At 45.8% G+C, this 18,996-nt stretch overlaps 1 protein-coding gene across 5 annotated transcripts in view; it reads left to right on the plus strand.

The window, feature by feature from the left end:
- LOC135400248 (sodium- and chloride-dependent GABA transporter 1-like) overlaps positions 1 to 18,996 on the plus strand; it is a 38,184-nt gene that overhangs the window by 3,557 nt on the left and 15,631 nt on the right. The window contains exons 2-4 of one of the 5 annotated variants that reach the window (XM_064632022.1): positions 9,934 to 9,949; positions 10,026 to 10,216; positions 14,600 to 14,820. The exons of 1 other annotated variant lie outside the window; for it this stretch is intronic. The gene's annotated coding sequence lies outside the window, so the exon portion shown is untranslated. Of the gene's footprint in view, positions 1 to 9,933; positions 10,217 to 14,066; positions 14,821 to 18,996 lie in introns of those variants that run through there. 3 more of the 5 variants (XM_064632024.1, XM_064632023.1, XM_064632025.1) reach the window with 3 other exon arrangements.

Consider the following 18,996-nt stretch of genomic DNA (forward strand, 5'->3'; position numbering starts at 1 on the left):
TAGCAAAGGTGGTCGATACCGCCTCGACTGGAAGGCAGCATAAGGAAGTTCGCGAGCAAAGGAAAACAAACCTCCTCTGAAAACCATACCGTTACAACTTTCAGACACGAATGCCGTGCTGACCTTTCTCTCTGTTTTTCGACGCGTGCAAATCCGTTTCCCCTAGTTTTATACCTTGATTAAGTTCTTTGTATCAGTTATTGCTGTATATTTCATAATGCTGAACTTAGGCAGCATTAATGTGTGGGTATTTATTTATTGCGTATTTCACATTTGTTGTATCGTTTCTTTCTTTTTTTTTTTTTTTGCTTTTTTGTGCGTCGTTCACGGAGGTTGGATGGGTGGACGGGGCCCTTCCTATATACAGGGCCGGTTTGCATAAAAACTCGAGTGAAGTCTCGGTCTCATTATCAGGTTGCCGATTTCATATTCCTGCAACAATAATCTTCATATTTTTCTCTTCCATGCGGTTCAATCCAATCAATTATCTTCAATAGCCTTGGCAGTCCTTCCTGCCAGCGCAGTCAACGCTCTCGATTGATCGATTTCAGCGTAAAATTTTGAGAGTAGATCTGGGACTCCCCGTTAACTTTCATGCAAACCGCCACAACATGCCCCATGAAAGCGGAAAGCGACATGATACAATCGACACGCATATCTTACTGGTACTAATTATAAAATGGCGTACCTTCGAACGGGCCCCGGAGCAAATGATGAAACGAATATTGATTTTTTTTTTAATCTTTCTTTCTGAATAGAGGGAGCAACGAAACACACAAAAAGAAAGAAAACATAAACGAGGGAAACGAGCAGTATATTTTGGTGGTGCTGTTTCCTAGCAAAACCAACCACCGTTTTGGGGCGTCTTTAATGACGTAATCGGTCATCAGTGTTGAGCAACCTCATCCAATATTCGCTCTTGATACGTTGCCTACCCTGCGATACAATGGAATAATGCGGGATAAAGGAGATCCCCTTTCGCCATTTCCTCTTCGGAAAGATCGGTGGTTGACGAAATTATACAGTGTCTCGTCAAGATAATTAGGCGTAAAAATTTCCGACAACCCTTCCTATGTTTTTCTTTAATCTTTTTTTCCAGTGCGTCGTCAATAAAAGGCGTTTTGAGTCTCGCAGTAGCTCTCATGCATTTCTTTCTATTCGTTTTTAAGAATTTAGGACTATTTTTTTATCAGTTGTTCTTTATTCTCTGGTTTCCAACCTTGTGAAGGACAAAGAAGAACGACGCCCTTTTCTATTTGATCAGTCAATATTCGCCCTTGCTCCGTGAGACCGCAGGGGGAAAAAAGTAGGGGGGGAAGACGAGGCTCTCATCGTAGGCGAGGTTTTGTTTGTAGTGTATATCGTGGCGAATTTCAGTTCAATTTAATTAATTGATTTAATTTCATTTCTTATTGATGTAAAATTTATTATATTGATTAATTTATGTCGCTGTGAAAATTACGTGAATTAGTTATTTTAATTTGAACCTACGCCAAACCTTACAACGTCGAAGTTTTGCGTGGAATATCCTAAGTGTGTCCACAAACGATCGAAAATACGTAAATTTTACGTCAAAAATTGACAATGAAGAAAAATCACAGCACGCCGTTAAACAAAAAATTTTATCTGTACAAAGATCCAAAGATCAGAGGTCGCTGCATGTCGAGTACAGATGTTGATAACTTTGTTTTCCTTATCTCTCAGTATTATTATTATTATTATTATGATTAATTTATCCGGAAAGGATATGAACTGTGATCAGTTTTCAGAACTGATATGAAACTGTGATCAGTTTTTGTAAGAAAGTATCTGCACTTCGTATACGCACTCTTCATCTAGCATACGCTGCACGAAGCTGGCCTTTATGCGGGGCAAGTGAATCTCCGAAGTTCTCATTCTGAGTGCACCTGGCTAGACGGTGAAGGAAGGAGTGAGAGAAGGTGCTGACCCTAAAAGTGAAGCTCACATCTGAACCAGATACGTGACGTCGTCGGTAGACGTTTTGATTTTACAGTTGCACGCATACCTGTTTAAAATGGTAGATACGAAGGCAGAAAAATAGACGATGTCAAGTTGCCGGTGATGAGTAGATCAAAGAGTGATATTAAACGGTAGGAGCAACTTATTTATTTACACATGGTAAAACAAGTCTTTCGTGCACGAGACTGCACTTCTTCAGGTTACAAAAATATCTGAACATGAAGGTAACCTGAAGAAGTGCAGTCTCGTGCACGAAAGACTTGTTATACCATGTGTAAATAAATAAGTTGCTCCTACCGTTTAATATCACTCTTTGATCTAAAACGGTAGGCAGTAAAAACAGAACTTCACCTCATCGGACACGCTGCGAAAAAAGCATCATTCCGATAGACATCTGTTGAAAATGGGAGGCACGCGCCTTTTTGTGACACCTTACATTTGCGTTAACAGTAACTGCGAGTATATTTTGATTCGAGATTAACAAGTCCGTGCGCCAAGATTAACAATTCGACAGATTTTACAATAACAGTTTTGAACGGCAATAACAGATTTTAACAATGTTAACAGTTGATGAGTGTCCGACATGTTGCACGTGCCGCGGGGAAGAGCTGCGGATGATTTCGATGATTGAGTTCTTTCACGTGCGCCGCCGATTTACGCTAATTCGAACAAAGAGGCGTACGGCCCGCTATCCCCAGCGTTCGATAGTGATAAGGGTAGCGTTGAAATTGGATACCTAAAAAACTGTTCAATGTACGACAGAGCTATTGCGTATCTGAAGCATCCAAGTTAACAAAATTTCAATTTTTATTTTTATTTTTTTATTTATTTTTAATTATTTTTGTTTTTTTGCGGGGGGGAGGAGGGTTATTATTCACTATACAGACCCTTTAAGAGTGTGTAGTTTCGGAAATTTTACCTAAATGTTTTTGTGACACCTATGTATAGTTCCGTTAGTTTTCACACACAAAAAAGCGTCAATCTGTCGTTTTCAACAAATCAACGGAGAGGGAACGCTGTCATTCGGGTTGACGGTTGGCTGGGAACGTGGAACGCGGGGAAGTTCTGTAGTCTATGTGACCGCGACGTTGCCCCCCACCCCCCCCCCCAAAAAAAAAAGAAAAAGAAATAAAATGCGCAAAACCTTCTCATTGGCTTTCTCAGGTAACGTGACCCTCACAGCGCTCCAAAGAAGAGCAAAACTCGTCCCTCACCCATACGCCGCTTGCCCGTCGCTTTTCTCGTCTCTCGAATGCCGCTTTGGGCATCTGTTTTCTTTTCCTTGCCGCATGACGTAGGCGTACGAGTAACGAGTCTGTAGTGCAAGACACGCCCTCGTGCGAGGATGCAACAACCTTGTTACTTATCTTCCGGATATCCACGCGCTGTACGCGCATTTCCGTCTCGGTGCCAGTCACGTATCGTGTGATAGGAGGTCTCGCATGTCTCGCGAGATAGTGCCCATAAAAGAAGGCCGTTCCGTAGAGCGCGTTATTAAGATGCACCCAAGGGATGACAGTCCACCCTTTTCCGTCGCCGCGCAAAAACTTGCGTACGCAACGTCGTTGTTGTGTGAGCAATGAATGGATGCTGTTTGTATCTTGTCCCTGTCTTCTTTGCGCGTTTCAGTACGTATAGATTAGATTGGATTTATGAGAGAAGAAACATGAAGACGTTGGACCGGACTTGGTCAGGACTACACTCTTAAAAATGAACTTCACCTCATAGCACGCTCCTAGCCAACCATCATCTCGAATGATATCATTATCTGACGTTATTTGTTGAAAACGGGAGGCGTACGCCTTTTCTGTGACAATTATGTCCAGCATAAGTGTCACAAAAAAGGCGTACGCCTTCCGTTTCCATCAAATCAGGGCAGATAACGGTATCATCCGAGATTATGGTTGGCTAAGAGCGTGCTATGTGGTGAAGTTCATTTTTAAGAGTGTAGCGAATCCAATTCAAGCGACGACCAAAGCTCGTTACAAACAACAGACGCATACACTTTTTTCACAGAACTTCACCGCATGGCATGCTCTTATAGCCGACCCCCATCCCGAATGACGTCGTTCTGCCCCCGGATTGGTTAGGAACAGGAGGCCACGCCTTTTTTTGAGGATACTTATGCAGATACGTTAATTGGCTCAAAAAGGAGTACACTCTTAAAAATGAACTTCACCGCATAGCACGCTCCTAGCCAGCCATAACCTCGAATGATATCGTTACCTGCCCTGATTTGTTGAAAACGGTAGGCGTACGCCTTTTTTGTGACAATTATGAACAGCATAAGTGTCACAAAAAGGCGTACGCCTCCCGTTTTCAACAAATCAGGGGGCTTAATTGTTTCACACGTTCAACTTAACGGCACGAGACAGCTGAACGAGTCGTTCAGGCTAACGAAACGAGCACCTTTATCGATGCTTTGCGTGGTCGCAATCTGTGCTCCTCGTGAAGCTTCTTCTTTGTGGTTATTTTGCACGTTGCGAGCGCTCACGTGTTGTGATGTCACCGCCTTGAGCGAAGAGCAGGCTGGTAGCGAGGCTGCATCTTCTCTAACCAATAGGACTGTTTCATTTGTTCCGATAGCTCGCATTCTCGTGCTCTCATACATGCTCATTGCGTTCCAATGTTCGTTCCCAGGCTCGTTCGTCATCTTCTTTTTCTTCCCGTCTCAATATATGGCTCGCTAGTCGTGTGAAAATAATTAACAAACATGTACATCACTGTAAGGATAATCGTCGAGCGATACGCAAAAAATTGTAAATCATTTAGCTACCCTGACGATAGTGTCGGGTTAGAATGGTCTTAAGTATGATACGGGAACTAGTGTGTGCGGAGTTCTAGTTCACGTGGGAGTCCGAGACCAGAAAGGAAAGACGTAGTGGTATCAGAAGTATCAAAAGAAGAAAGAGGAGGAGGCTGCCCGTTCTCCTCAACGTGTACACTTATTTCATTAACTTTATGTAACTTTTTCTTCAAGCATGGAAGTACAACGTGCAGCCTTACAGTCAGGCTTCATAAACAGTGCGAACAGCATTTCTTCCCGGACGGAACAACTTTACAAAATCTATCTGGTCCAGTTGAAAGGCATCCTGACGCCTAAAATAAGATAAATTCGCAGTGCAACAGTTTTCTAATGAGCCTGAACAGAATGCCAGTGAACTGTTTTAATTCCATGTTAGCAGCGCGAAGCAAGAGAATGTTATAAAACTATTCAAGGCAATCACCTCAGAAAATCCACAGAATCCTTTGCTCTTCCTTTCATTGCTACATCAACACTATGTCCGCAATGTACTATTAAAGAGAACAATTCGAACATTACTATATGCATCCATTTCGCCTTTGTTGTTCATCACAACACCCGTAGCTATCAAGGCGGAGTGAAGTACACGGTCACAAGTCCTCACAAACGGTGCGGATAGCTTTTCTTGGCGGACGGAAGAACTTTACAGAATCTGTCTCGTCCAGTTGAAAGGCATCCTGACCACGTCCATGGGGCACAGTTAGCTGCTTGTGTGATCGCCCAAGCGAAGAATCACTCCGCCATCTTTTTTGGGCAGCTTCAACGTCAGCGTGTCGTTACGAATAACGAAACGAAGAAACTTATCGACGCCCTGCTGTGGCACAATCTCTGCTCCTCGTTTAGCTTCTTCGTTGAGGCTATCGTGCTCGTAACGAGCCGTTACGTGTTGTGATGTCACCGCCCTGAACCAACTACAGCTGCCAACGAGGCTGTAATCTTGTCGACCAATGAGGTTCTTTAATTTTGTTTGGATTGCTCGCATGGTTTGTCTATGGTTTGTCTATGGCTTGTCGTTGTCACTTCTTCATCTTCTTTCTCGTCTTCATCTGCATCTTCTCGAGAATATCTGACAGCCGTCATGTAACCACTGGTGTAAATACGATGAAAGGGGGAGCATGTCATTTTGTACACAGTCGTGGAGCAATACATGTTCGTTTCTGCAGAAATTCCGTTTCTGTAAATCTCCATATGAAGATGTTTCACATTCTAACGAGTGGGTAGACCCACTCGTTAGGCAAACGATCTAATTTGATCGTAACTGGACCGAGAGATTACGCCCCTGTCACTTTAACGAAGAGAGCGCGTCATACACCACGTGCTCGAGCTCCCGAGTGCCTCGCGCCTCGTTAGATCATGAGCCATGTAGGCAATGAAGCCTGTGAGCACGTGAACACATTCGTTAGGCAGACGACACCGTCGGTCGTTGCGCGAGCAAGAGATTACGCCTTTGTCCCGTTAACGAAAAAAGCGCGTCACGCGTCATGTGAAACGTGTCACGTGTTCGTGTTAACGAGAGCTCCGCCCCTCGTTGGCTCGCGAACGATGGAAATGATTAAGCCCCCAGGGCAGATAACGATATCATTCAAGATTATGGTTGGCTAGGAGCGTGCTATGCGGTGAAGTTCATTTTCAGGAGTGTACGGTTTCCACAATCAGGATTGATAACGATATCCTTGTGGTTAATGCTGTGCCTTCGCCGCATAGCACGCTGTGCGCCCCTTGCCACGAATGTTATGGTCGTCGCTTCTAATTCGAAGAGAGAGGGGGCGTACGCCTTTTTTTGTCAATTATCATTTTTCCAAATTACCACAAAAAGGCTCACCCCCCTCTCTTTCCCTTCGAATCAGAAGCGATATGACCCTATGGCAATGGCAGTGGTTGTCGCATAGCGTGCTATGCGGTGAAGTTCTGTTTTTATACTGTAGACAAACACGGAATACGCGACAAATAAATGGATAGGTTCCTTAAGGCAGAAAGAATTAATAATAATAATAATAATAGTAAAACAGACAGTCAGCGCGTGTAACTTCAATGTACTGTCCTTATTTTGTACATTGTTTAACCTCGGCTTCCTGTGCATCCTATAGTTCATTTGATCTCAACGTTTTAATCTTGTTGGACATTTCGTAATAGTGCGAGAATGTGTAGAGCGCGTTGGATGGGACTGAACATGATTGAGAACGCGGAGGCACAAAGACGACACACACACGGAAGCGTTCATTCTGTAATATTACATTCTGTAATAACATTTAACTATCACCAATATATCTGATCAATGCAATAAATTTTCTTAATATGTAAAACTATGATCGGCAGTGGATCTTCATGAGCAGAAAGATTTCGCAGTTCAAGGAACAAAGACGTTTGTGCATAGGAACTAGATAACCGTACACTCGTACATGTTCTGAACGTTTGATGTGCATGAATATTTAGTTATGCTGTTACACAAATAAATTACAATGTATTTTCTCACCTGTATCTTTTTTATTATCTGCGAAAGCCTCCTTTGCTTTTGTGTGTCGCTAATATTCGAATATGCACGAAAAAAAAAAAAAAAACACACAGAAAAACGAAAAGCTCAGAGTCCCCACAGAGATGCTCGCGGAGACTTAAAATAATGAATTGAGCAACTCGAGAATCGTTTCTTCAATAACGAAATTCAAAATTGTGTTTTCAATTGCGCGAAATTGTCCAGGACTGGTTTAGGCATTCGTTAAATTGAAAAACGACAGAGAGAGAGAGAAAGAGAGATGTAGAACGTGAACTATCAACGCGGGATACGCTGATATCATTTGACGTCGTTTGTGACAACCAATACGTCTTCGTATCGATGGATTCGTTAGAAACATAATGCGCGTACATTTTTTAGCGACCTCATATCAGTTGTTATGCGTGAATTCCGTTCGAGACAATGCAGTAAGTGTTGGAGCCGTATCTTTATAAATCATGTAGTCCAACTCAGTGGCGTAGCCACGGGGGGGCTAGGGGGGGCTCGCCCCCCCCCCCCCTACCTGCCACGGGCCGACCCACGCAAATCGTGCAAATCCGAGGAGAAAATAATATATGGGAGGGGTACCAGTGTGACGATCGCGAAAGTTCTTGCAATTCCTGCGTCTGTCTACACTCTTGGATGGCTTTCAAAGTATGAGCGTATCAAAATATTTCCAATCTGGTGACAGGGCCTCATTGGTCATAACAGCCTACATGTAATCGCATTGTGAACGTTCAAATAAGTCTAGATTTGCATCCCTAATCTTGCGGTGTGCGCAATAGCCCCCCTGGCAATAAATATGTGTGTGTAGGCATACCCAGGAATAGCGGGGGGGGGGGCGAAAGTGGGCGGGTTTTTGTATCGAGCCCCCCCTACCTTGGAGGTCTGGCTACGCCACTGGTCCAACTCCAGATATATGTTCCTTAGTTTACATTTCCCCGACACACACTGATTGATCGAATAGAAGCCCTGCACGTGCGACTGGTGTCATCGATGTTATCAAAGAGTAAATGGCAGTATACGCCACGGAAAGAACTTCGGAAGTCGCGACACCTTTCGCCAGTTGGTGAAGTATATGCTGGCCCTTGTTGCAGCGCACGTTCGAACAGTTGCATCGAAGTTTCCCAAACACAAGCGTCGTCCGACGTTTGTCAAATCGATTAAATGTGGGAGATAAGTGTGGCTGAGGTACTCGGATCAATGATGTCAATCCAATAAAGATAACAAAGAGAGGGCAGCCGAAGGTGGAATCGCGTAACGTTGCTTCCTGGTAGGTCGATGTTATTGAAGTCACACCGGGTGGGAGCTACGCCAGCTGCGTGAACGGAAACTGATGTCGTTGTTCCTCCGTTATGCGGTTGTGACCGACAACCCCTGCAACACGCAAGTTTGCGGTGCAGTACCGCCACCTAGGGAGCGAACGGCAAGGTAGCTGCCGTGTCGTTATCGCTTAATGACACCAACGCGTCCGTCGCACTGATACAGAGCCGTTTGTTTACGTTGTGTTATGGAAACATAAACGACTCTGCACTGATACTTTCCCTGCGTTTTCTCCCCCTTCTCTCTCTCTTTCTCTCTCTCTCTCTCTCTCGTTATTTTGTTTTCTTTTCCGACTCTCCTGAAGTGCAGGCTGTGCACGAAAGTCTTGTTTTTAACGTTTTAAATAAAACTTGCTCCTAACCGTCTCCTCATTATTCTTGTACGAGTACTACACGGAATCACGGATTTTGACGTCACCTTATCATCTGTTCTGTTGTAACTCTCAAAACTACACCAAATCGCATAATACGTCAATAGTCAACCATTATCCTGAATGACATCGTCCACTCCCAAGATTTGCCGAAAACTGGAGACGTACGCTTTTTTGTGTACACCTGTCAGACGTGTTATTTGTCACAAAAGCGCGCACACCCCGCGCTTCCCACAAGTCGAGAGTCCCATCAGTATATTCGGTGCAATGGTTGACCTTAAACGTGTTACGTGGTGAAGTTCTCTTCTGAGAGAGTATGTTTATTGCCCTGCCGCATTTTCGTTCCCGGTGCATTTGCTTTCCATAATCGTCGCCACCCTCGCCCAGTGTCGCGCGTCGCACTGAACAGCACCCAGTTATTTGCGTCGCATCCTAATTCGTTCGCGAAACGCGTTGCAGCAGAAAACGCACGTTGTCCAAAACGCCGTGCGGAAACGTACATCTATATTGCGAACGTGCGCACCGAAATGCTTCGGAGGAAAGTGTGGACACGAATGAACCTCCAGAAAGAGTGCCAGGACCTCATGCGTTGCATGCCATCATGGCGGTTCCCCGGGCATCTCCATAGTTGCCCGCGCTCTTAAAGCAGAGCTTCACCACATAACAAGCTGAAGGACAACCACTGACCAGAATAACGCCCGTACCCTCACGTACCCCGTAAATCAGGGGAGCGAAGGATGTCATACGGGACAGTGGTTGTTCAGGAGCGTGCTATGCGGTGAAGTTCTATTTCAGGAGTGGCTAGCGCAAAATCTGTCGACTACAAGCCACGAGAAGTGGTAAGATGACCTCCTCTCTTGCCAGCATCACTCGAGACAATCAGTATAGTGTATGACAATGAAGAGTGGCGCTGAAAAGTGATATTGGGCGCGTTGTGATCTCATGTTAGCTGGTGTACTTCACTTGCAGATAGGTAGTAAGTCAGGTGAGTTTCGACTCAAGGTAAAGTGCACCTGGGGGGCGCCACGTTTTCTTGCTATTAACTCTGCGTTCTATTCCAGCACACACGACGGTTCTGCTTCTGTGGTGTCTTTCACTACAGTACGGTACCTCGTGATCCATCTCTAGGTATACTTCCCCCTTACTAAGTACACTTCCGAGGTATACTTCCCTACTCGTGGGACCTGCAGCAGCAGCAGCAGCACTTTCCCCACCGTTTCCCTATAGCCTTTTTCTCAAAGGAACTACAGCCGTACGTAGTCCTGGTTTCTTGCGGACATTGCATTGTTCGTGTGTTGGCGCGGAGATTAAGAGATTGGTCGGAATGTTTTGCTTTGACTGCAGTGTGGGAGAGGGTAATCAGTGACGAAATTAAGTGAACAGTAAAATGAGCGCGCAGCTGGCTCTTTAGTCGCGCCTCTCTTCCAGAAGCGCACAGTTATCTTCTGCACTCTTGAAACTTCACGGCCACACTCTTAAAAATGAACTTCCCGGCATAGCACGCCCCTAGCCAACCATAATCTCGAATGATATCGTTATCTGCCCTGATTCGTTGAAAACGGGAGGCGTACGCCTTTTTTGTGACAGTTATGCTGTTCATAATTGTCACAAAAAAGACGTACGCCTACCGTTTCCAACAAATCGGGTACAGATAACGATATCATTCGAGATTATGGTTGGCTAGGAGCGTGCTATGCGGTGAAGTTCATTTTTAAGAGTGCAGAACTTCATTACACAACACGCTGAAAACCTGCCAGTGTACAGAATCGTGCTCCTGTCAATCCTGATATGCGGAGACAGAGGGGAGTGTGTGTTTCTTTTTAATGAAAGTTACAATAAGTTTTTAAGTGTCACAAAAAGGCGTACGACAGTCATATTCAACACATCGGGACTGAGTACATTATCGTGGGAAATTATGCTTGGCTAGACTCTTAAAACAGAACGTCACTACGCATTATCAGGACAGAACTTCACCGCATAGCACGTTGTCCGCCGACCACTGCCACGAATGATAGGGTTATCGCTTCTGATTTGAAGAGAGATGGGGGCGTACGCCTTTTTGTGGCAATTATCGTATATCCAAATTGCTGCAAAAAGGTGTACGCCCCCCCTCGCTCTTCTAATCAGAAGCGTTAACCCTATCATTCGTGGCAACGTGCTATGCGGTGAAGTTCTGTTCTGAGAGTGGATAGCGCGCTGAAGGCCCAACATTGCACAGAACACCGTTATCAGTCCTGATTTGTGGAGAACACCGGGCGTACGCCTTTTTCTGACAATAGATATAACTGCATAAGCCCGGTTTCACAAGACATGCACTTTAGAAATGAACTTCACCAAATAGCACGCTCCTAGCCAACCATAATCTCGAATGATATCGTTATCTGCCCCGATTTGCTGAAAACGGGAGGCGTACGCCTTTTTTGTGACAATTATGAACAGCATAAGTGTCACAAAAAAAGGCGTACGCCTCCCGTTTTCAACAAATCAGGACAGATAACGATATCATTCTAGATGATGGTTGGCTAGGAGTGTGTTATGTGGTGAAGTTCATTTTTAAGAGTGTGGGTTAGCTAGGAGTGTGTTATGCAGTGAAAGCCCTGTTTTAAAAGTGCAGGAGTGCGCCATGCGGTGAAATTCTGTTGTGTCTCTCAATTGCACAAACAGCTCGCTGCGCCCTCATGCATCCCTGCGATTTGATGTCGTCACTGGTAATCCGCACAAACTACAGACTTTTATTTTTTATTTTGTAGTCTCCGGATTTTGTATATCGAACTGATAATGACGTGACGCATAAATAGAGCCCTTTTTTATCAACAAACAAACAAAGAAAGAACAAAAGACAATTGATATTAGGACACGTGCACATTGATGTAGAGAATACATCAATTCATCAGGAATAATTTCAGATTATCCATGCATAGGTTTTATTGACACATTACAGTATCGTCTTTTATTCTATACAGTACAAGGAATACTTTAGCCCTATATTGCGTGTGTTTCGTATGTTTAGTTGAATGTAGTGAAACATTTATCTCAAACGCCTCCGAAAAACAGAGCCTCACAGCATACTACGCTCCTACACTCTTAGAAATGAACTTCACCGCATAGCACGCTCTTAGCCAACCATAAACTTGAATGATGTTCATTATCTGCCCTGATTTGTTGAAAACGGGAGGCGTACGCCTTTTTGTGACAATTATGAACAGCATAAGTGTCACAAAGAAGGCGTACGCCTCCCGTTTTCAACAAATCAGGGCAGATAACGATATCATTCGAGATGATGGTTGGCTAGGAGCGTGCTATGCGGTGAAGTTCATTTTTAAGAGTGTAGCCAACCATCATCCCGAATGACGACATTCCCTCTCTTGATCTGATGAAAACAGGGGCCGTACACCATTTTTGTGGCAATTATGAACTGCATCATGACACAAAAATGGCGTGCGCCCCCGTTTTCAGTAGGGGTCACTCGGGATGACGGATGGCTAGGAGCGTGCTACGCGGTGAAGTTCATTTTTGAGAGTGTGTATCTATAGCACCATCTCTGCATCCGGAAATATCTTGGAATATTTAGAACAATTAAAATGTCAGAGTCACCAAGTATTGCGAGATGAGAGGAGGCGTATATAGGGAAGAAGAGTTCGAATATTGCGTACAATACATCAGCCAGTCAAATATCGAAAGACACAGAATTACTTTCTCGTACCGTGCGCGTTCGATGTCTGCTTCCTATACGACCACCACTTTCAGGTCGGCTGAAAGCATGATTGTGATTGGCCGGCTCTCATTCGGGGCGTGGCGTCTACGTCCTATCGATTAGCGATGGCGCCTTATTTAGACAATATGGCGCCAGCTCTTCCTCTAAACCGGAGGGACACGTGCAGTCCCTTCGTTGAAGATGAGATGTTAGCCGCAGGGCGGTATTGTTGTTAACGATGTCGTGTACGAGACCCCAGTCTAGCTTTCGACACCACGTGAAGCCTCATCCCTCGTTGCCAAGTCTGTGCCGTTGCAGTAAGTTATGGGCTCATGACCTGTATATGCTCAAGAAACCAGGACACGGAAGCGGAACATTTTTCCCTGACCCACTCGAAAGTGTCAGCTAACTGTGGTCGTAAAACATCCTTCGGGTAACTCTAGGAACAGCGTTGGCTGACAGGGTCACTTCGCAATGTTTCCTTGCTTCTGACTCACGATACTGTGATGACGAACACGGGCGTTGTGTGTAGAGGGTTGTAACGCTTCGCTACAAGTTATCCCCGCTAAGAGTTATCCCTGTTATTTGCATGGAGTTGCACCTGCATTCCAGTTTCTACATCAAAGTGTGTGTAAGCCGCCCACAAAATCCGCACTGGGAACATCTATGTTCATGCAGCTCTGACATTACGGACTGCATCACCGCTATAGCGAGACGCCACGGGAGCGGTCACGTGCTTACCGAAAACCAATAGGAATGGCGAAGACTCTCGCCCACTAGATCTCGAAGCCGCAGTTCGTTCTCACAAAATATGACTCCTATAAGAACAGTTAATTATTACTTTGGTTCAGTGCGCTCAGCACGTAATGGAGCGGAAATTTAAACGTGTCCCAACCCTTTTAACCTGTTCGAATTGAGCTTCCTTTATTAGGAGAAAAGTGCAGAAATTTTTCCTCGCAGAACGAAAGGCGTCGTTACCTCGACAGTGACACAAAAGGAACGGATGCGGATTGCGCGTCTTTCGTCATTTACTGTTTCTTTCTCAAGAAACGCGTCAGTGCGGAGCAGCCTGTTATTGGTCTCTTCAAATGATCTCCCGCGATGGTTGGACAAATCGTTTGAGGAGACCAATGGGAGGCCACTCTGCATTGCCACCCTTCTTGAGAAGGAGAGAAGTGGGAAATGTGCAAATTGCGTTTTCATTCGCGCAGAACTCACAAACGACGCAACCGATCAATCCCGTTCCTTTTGTGTCAGTGTCAAGGTAACGACGTCTTTTGTTCTGCGAGGAAACATTTTTGTACTTTAGATTCGTCCTTCCGTGCACAGACCATATTGAATTGGTGGAGCGTACGGTCACCGTAATCATGATATATGTTTTTTTTTTCTTCTTTTTTTTTTTTATTGATGTCACTCCTCTAGAGGGCACTTTCTTCGAAAACGCGCGACTGCCGCCGTGATGCAGTTCCGACGAAGGTTTGCTTTCGGTTCTTGTTAACCGTCATAAGGCTGTTATCGTCGCAAGTACGAGGATTACTGCGATATTGTAGAAATAATATCAACGGAGTACAGTAACTCAGAAACACCATACGAGCGGTGAACGCGGTAAGTGAGGACCGTCATGACCTATACCATGGCTGAAATACGCTGGCGACTGTGACGTTGTAGTGCGAGTGACGTCATGGGAATAAACCTGGTTCGATCAACTCAAGTGAGGTACAGCTACCCTTTAATGGCAGTCTGTTCTCATCAGTTCCGTACGTCCACATTTATGACACGTAACTATAATTCACGCGCAATAATCGAAATGAGAATAGAATGCAGAAGCATTGCGAAGTGAACGAGACCAGCCTTCGTGCGGTTCCTTCACTTATAGGTGGACCTCGAGGTGTGGGGAAAGGAAGAAAGACGCGATCCTGAACCCTCTCTCTCCCTCTGTAGGACGAAACTTGTCCCGCATTGTCAGTAAGGCACAGTCCCTGTTCCCCGCGGCAGGCATAAAGCGCGTCCCCTCTTTCGACGAGTTTGGATGGAAGTCTCTCCCTCTCTCCCCTTCTACGCCTCTGGTGGACCCTCCAAGTGGCTATAGGGCTAGTAACGTTGGGGAGAGAGGCGGAGAGGTGGACGAGGACTGGAATCCACTGAGAAGAAAGAACAGCGAGGTCAGTCTGTGCACCGATTCTCGGCCTGCGGTGACAGCCTGCTCCCGCAGAGCCCCCGCGAGATCATGGGACATGCCCTTCCTCTTCTTCTTCTCTTCTTCTGTATTACAGCCAGCGTTTCTTGTGTCCGACTCTACTGTACGTTTTCACACGATGGCCTACACACGCCTCATGGTTGCCTGACTGGTGCGCGAAAGCCTACCGCGTCCTTGCTCGGAGCCACTAGGTGAACTGACCAATGGTCTGAGCTCCGCTCGCCGCGTCCACAATCAGCATATCCACAAAGGCAGCGCACTTTTGATTCTTCGTTGAGCAACCGCCTTGCACGCTTTGTGAACGTTGTCCCCTACAATACCTCTCCTTGTAGCTATCCACACACAGCGCTTGCTTGAAGAAACAGCTTCTTCTGAAAACACGCCAACAATATTGCATGTTGCGTTGTCCTCTGGAACAAGAGGAGACCGCCCTCAACATATAGTTCCATATGATGCACCGTACGAGTAGCTCAGACGTAAATAACTTTTAAAAAAAAAGACTCCAACAAGTACGACTGCCTCACCGTTCATTGTGAAATATGACCTGTGCAGCGCATTCGTCCGGCAACCATGAAGCGCGATTTCTATAACGGCACAAAGTTTACAGCAACCAGAGCTACCCTGAGGCTTTCAATCAGCGATAGTTTATTAATTTTTTCACTTAAGGCTTCCACGTCTATCTATAGAGCCGAGACACGTGTAGCTCGTTTAATGGCTATCAGAGCAAAGTGGGGCTGCAGCCATGGAGGAAGGAAGGGTGGAAGTGCCCTACTCTACTGCGAAAGTAAAGCTGAAATTCGGTACGGGCCAAGCGACGTTACGGCTAAATTTTTTTTAGTTTCGGTTTTACAGTGGTCTCCGTAGCCGTTCAATGGAAAGTTTTGCGATTCCTGCACTCTTACAAATGAACTTCACCACATAGCACGCTCCTAGCCAACCATCACACCGAATGACAACGTTCTCGCCCCTGATTTGTTGAAAACGGGAGGAGGAGCCTATTTTGTGCCGTGCATAATGACACAAAATAGGCTCCTCCTCCCGTTTTCAACAAATCTAGGGCGAGAACGTTGTCATTCGGGGTGATGGTTGGCTAGGAGCGTGCTACACTCTTAAAAATGAACTTCACCGCATAGCACGCTCTTAGCCAACCATTATCTCGAATGATATCGTTATCTGCCCCGATTTGTTGAAAACGGGGGGCGTACGCCTTTTCTGTGACAATTATGAACAGCATAAGTGTCACAGAAATGGCGTACGCCCCCCGTTTTCAACAAATCAGGGCAGATAACGATATCATTTGAGATGATGGTTGGCTAGGAGCGTGCTATGCGGTGAAGTTCATTTTTAAGAGTGTAGGTGTTTTTTGTTTCGGTTTTACAGTGGTCTCCGTAGCCGTCCAATGGAAAGTTTTGCGATTCCTGGATAGATGTGCCCGTAGCGGACCCCTAAGTGACTTGTGCGAGGCTTTGTTCTTCTCGAGTAACATGCCTGCAGCGCTCAGAGCGGCCCAAAACTTATCCCCTATTCATGCGCCACTATAGTCCCAGGCTTTTTTCATCTCTCGGATACTCTTATAGGGCGCCCCCTTTCCCTTCTTTTCCTCCATGGCTACAACGCTATGGACGACAGCTGCTTCGCAATGACTGTGCTGCTTCAGTGTCATCGTTGAAACTGCTGCACTTGACGGAGACGCATTTGTAAACGTCGCATTTGTAGAAGAAATATGGGAATGAATACTGCGCTACGTCATGCGGAATTCAACTCAGGGGCCCTATTCTCGTCAAAGTTATCGACCTCGATTACCTTGTGTCTCGCGTGTCATTGGTCGTTACGTGCAGAAGGCGTGCACAACAGAAATGAACGTCACGCGCCCTCAACCGATAGTCGAGCTCTTGATCCTGCTATCTTGGTGAAAGTGCACTGCTAAAACAGAACTTCACTACATAGCACGCTCCTAGCCAACCATCATTCCGAATAATATCATTCTGTGTCCTGATTTGTTCAAAACAGGGGGGAGGCGCCTATCTGGGACAAGATAACGTGTCCCAGATAGGCGCCTCCTCCCTGTTTTGAGCAAATCAGGACACAGAATGATATTATTCGGAATGATGGTCGGCTGGAGCGTGCTATGCACTCTTAAAACTGAACTTCATCGCATAGCACGCTCCTAACCAACTATCATCTCAAATGATATCGTTATCTGCTCTGATTTGTTGAAAACGGGAGGCGTACGCCATTTTTGTGACACTTATGCTGTTCATAATTGTCACAGAAAAGGCGTACGGCTCCCGTTTTCAACAAATCAGGGCAGAGAACGATATCATTCGAGGTTATGGTTGGCTAGGAGCGTGCTATGGGGTGAAGTTCAGTTTTAAGAGTGTGTGGTGAAGTTCTATTTTAACAGTGTAGATAAAGCATGAGGAGCGCAGGACCAAGTGCTCGCCTATTGGTTGAGGGCGCGTGGCATTCACCCCAGTTCTTCACGCCTCCTTCACGTAGCGACCAATGACAGGCGAGGCACAAAGTAATCGAGGTAGATTACTTCGACGAGAATAGGGCCTCAGAAGTGCAACTGCGAATTCCGATTGCATAAGTGCAGCCGTTTCGGCGACGAACCGCTCGTACCCCATGGAGCATGTGGGTACGTCCTTTTTCGCCTGATGCCAGATTAGGGATTAGTACCGAGTAACCCGACTGCAAGAGAAACGGGATAACGCGGGGTTGTCCCCGTGCTGTTTCCCCAACAGCGTTTTGTTATCGAGCACCAGAAGACAGGATTTCTCTGTGTGTCTCCGTGTGTCTCTCTATGCCATCTGGCCTATAATTTAATGTCCTCTGCTGGCCCTCGTTCAGCGGAGCGAGAGATTCGAATAAATAGTTGAAGCTTTTTGGTCCTGTAGCCTCAGTGTTGCTCTCTGTCCAAGTGTTCGGGAAACATTGTCCTGGTGTTTTTTGTGCCTTACTTGTCCTGCTATGTTTGTGTATTTTCTTGTATTTTCACGCGTACACGAAAGGTCGTCAAGAGCCAGACACTGCAGGGTGCGCGCTGAAAGGAATGAATGGATGCACCTTCTATTCACATTCACAGTTAGTATGTGGGAAAGCCACAGTGCCAAAAACCGCAAGGAGCAGCTTGACGAAACAAGAAAGAAATGAACACAGTGCAACGTTTGTGAATGTCGTCGTCGGACAGCTCACAACTGGGGCCGACACAACATCACCGAGATTTCATTGAGCTATCATTGCGAAAGAACTTTGCCTCCTAACACCAGCCAGAGCTAGCACTGATTCAGAATGGTATCGTACACTCTACACTCTTAAAACAGAACTTCACCACATAGCACGATCAAGACCAACTATTGCGCAGAATAATACACTGTAAAGCCAGAACTTCACCGCTAGCGCTTCACGCTGTGCGCCAACCGCTGCCGCGAGGGATAGGGCTTCCTGTTCGATTCGAAGAGAAAATGGGGCGTACGCCCTTTTGTGGCAATTATCGTATGTCCAAGTTACCACAAAAAGGCGTACCCCCTCCCCCCTCTTCGACCAAGAAGCGATAGCCCTATCGCTCGTGACAATCATTGGTGCACAGCGTGCTATGCGGTGAAGTTCTGTTTTTAGAGTGTACCTTTATTATTCCTGATTTCAGGGATTGTTCCAGCACCCCCGCACCCCTTAAAACCACTAAACATCTTGCACTCTTAGAAATGAACTTCACCGCACAGCACGCTCCTAGCCAACCATCATCTCGAATGATATCGTTATCTGCCCTGATTTGTTGAAAACAGGAGGCGCACGCCTTTTTTGTGACAGGTATGAACAACACAAGTGTCACTAAAAAGGCGTACACCTCCCGTTTTCAACAAATCAGGGCAGATAACGATATCATTCGAGATTATGGTTGGGTAGGAGGGTGCTATGCGGTGAAGTTCATTTCTAGGAGTGTGCAACCCCCCCCCTCCCCGCCCCCCATATACCAGCCAGAAAGGCCAAAAACGAGCAGCAGGTCTGTGCATCCGCGCCGCTACGAGTCCCATAACATGAAAGTCCTGAGATCCCTGCCTGATTTGGGGAAATAGCGCAGGGCCCCTTTTGTCACAGTTAACATAACTGCATACGTGGCACAAAAAGGCGTATGCCT

This window comes from Ornithodoros turicata, chromosome 7, assembly GCF_037126465.1.
Source record: "Ornithodoros turicata isolate Travis chromosome 7, ASM3712646v1, whole genome shotgun sequence".
Taxonomy (NCBI): Eukaryota; Metazoa; Arthropoda; class Arachnida; order Ixodida; family Argasidae; genus Ornithodoros; species Ornithodoros turicata.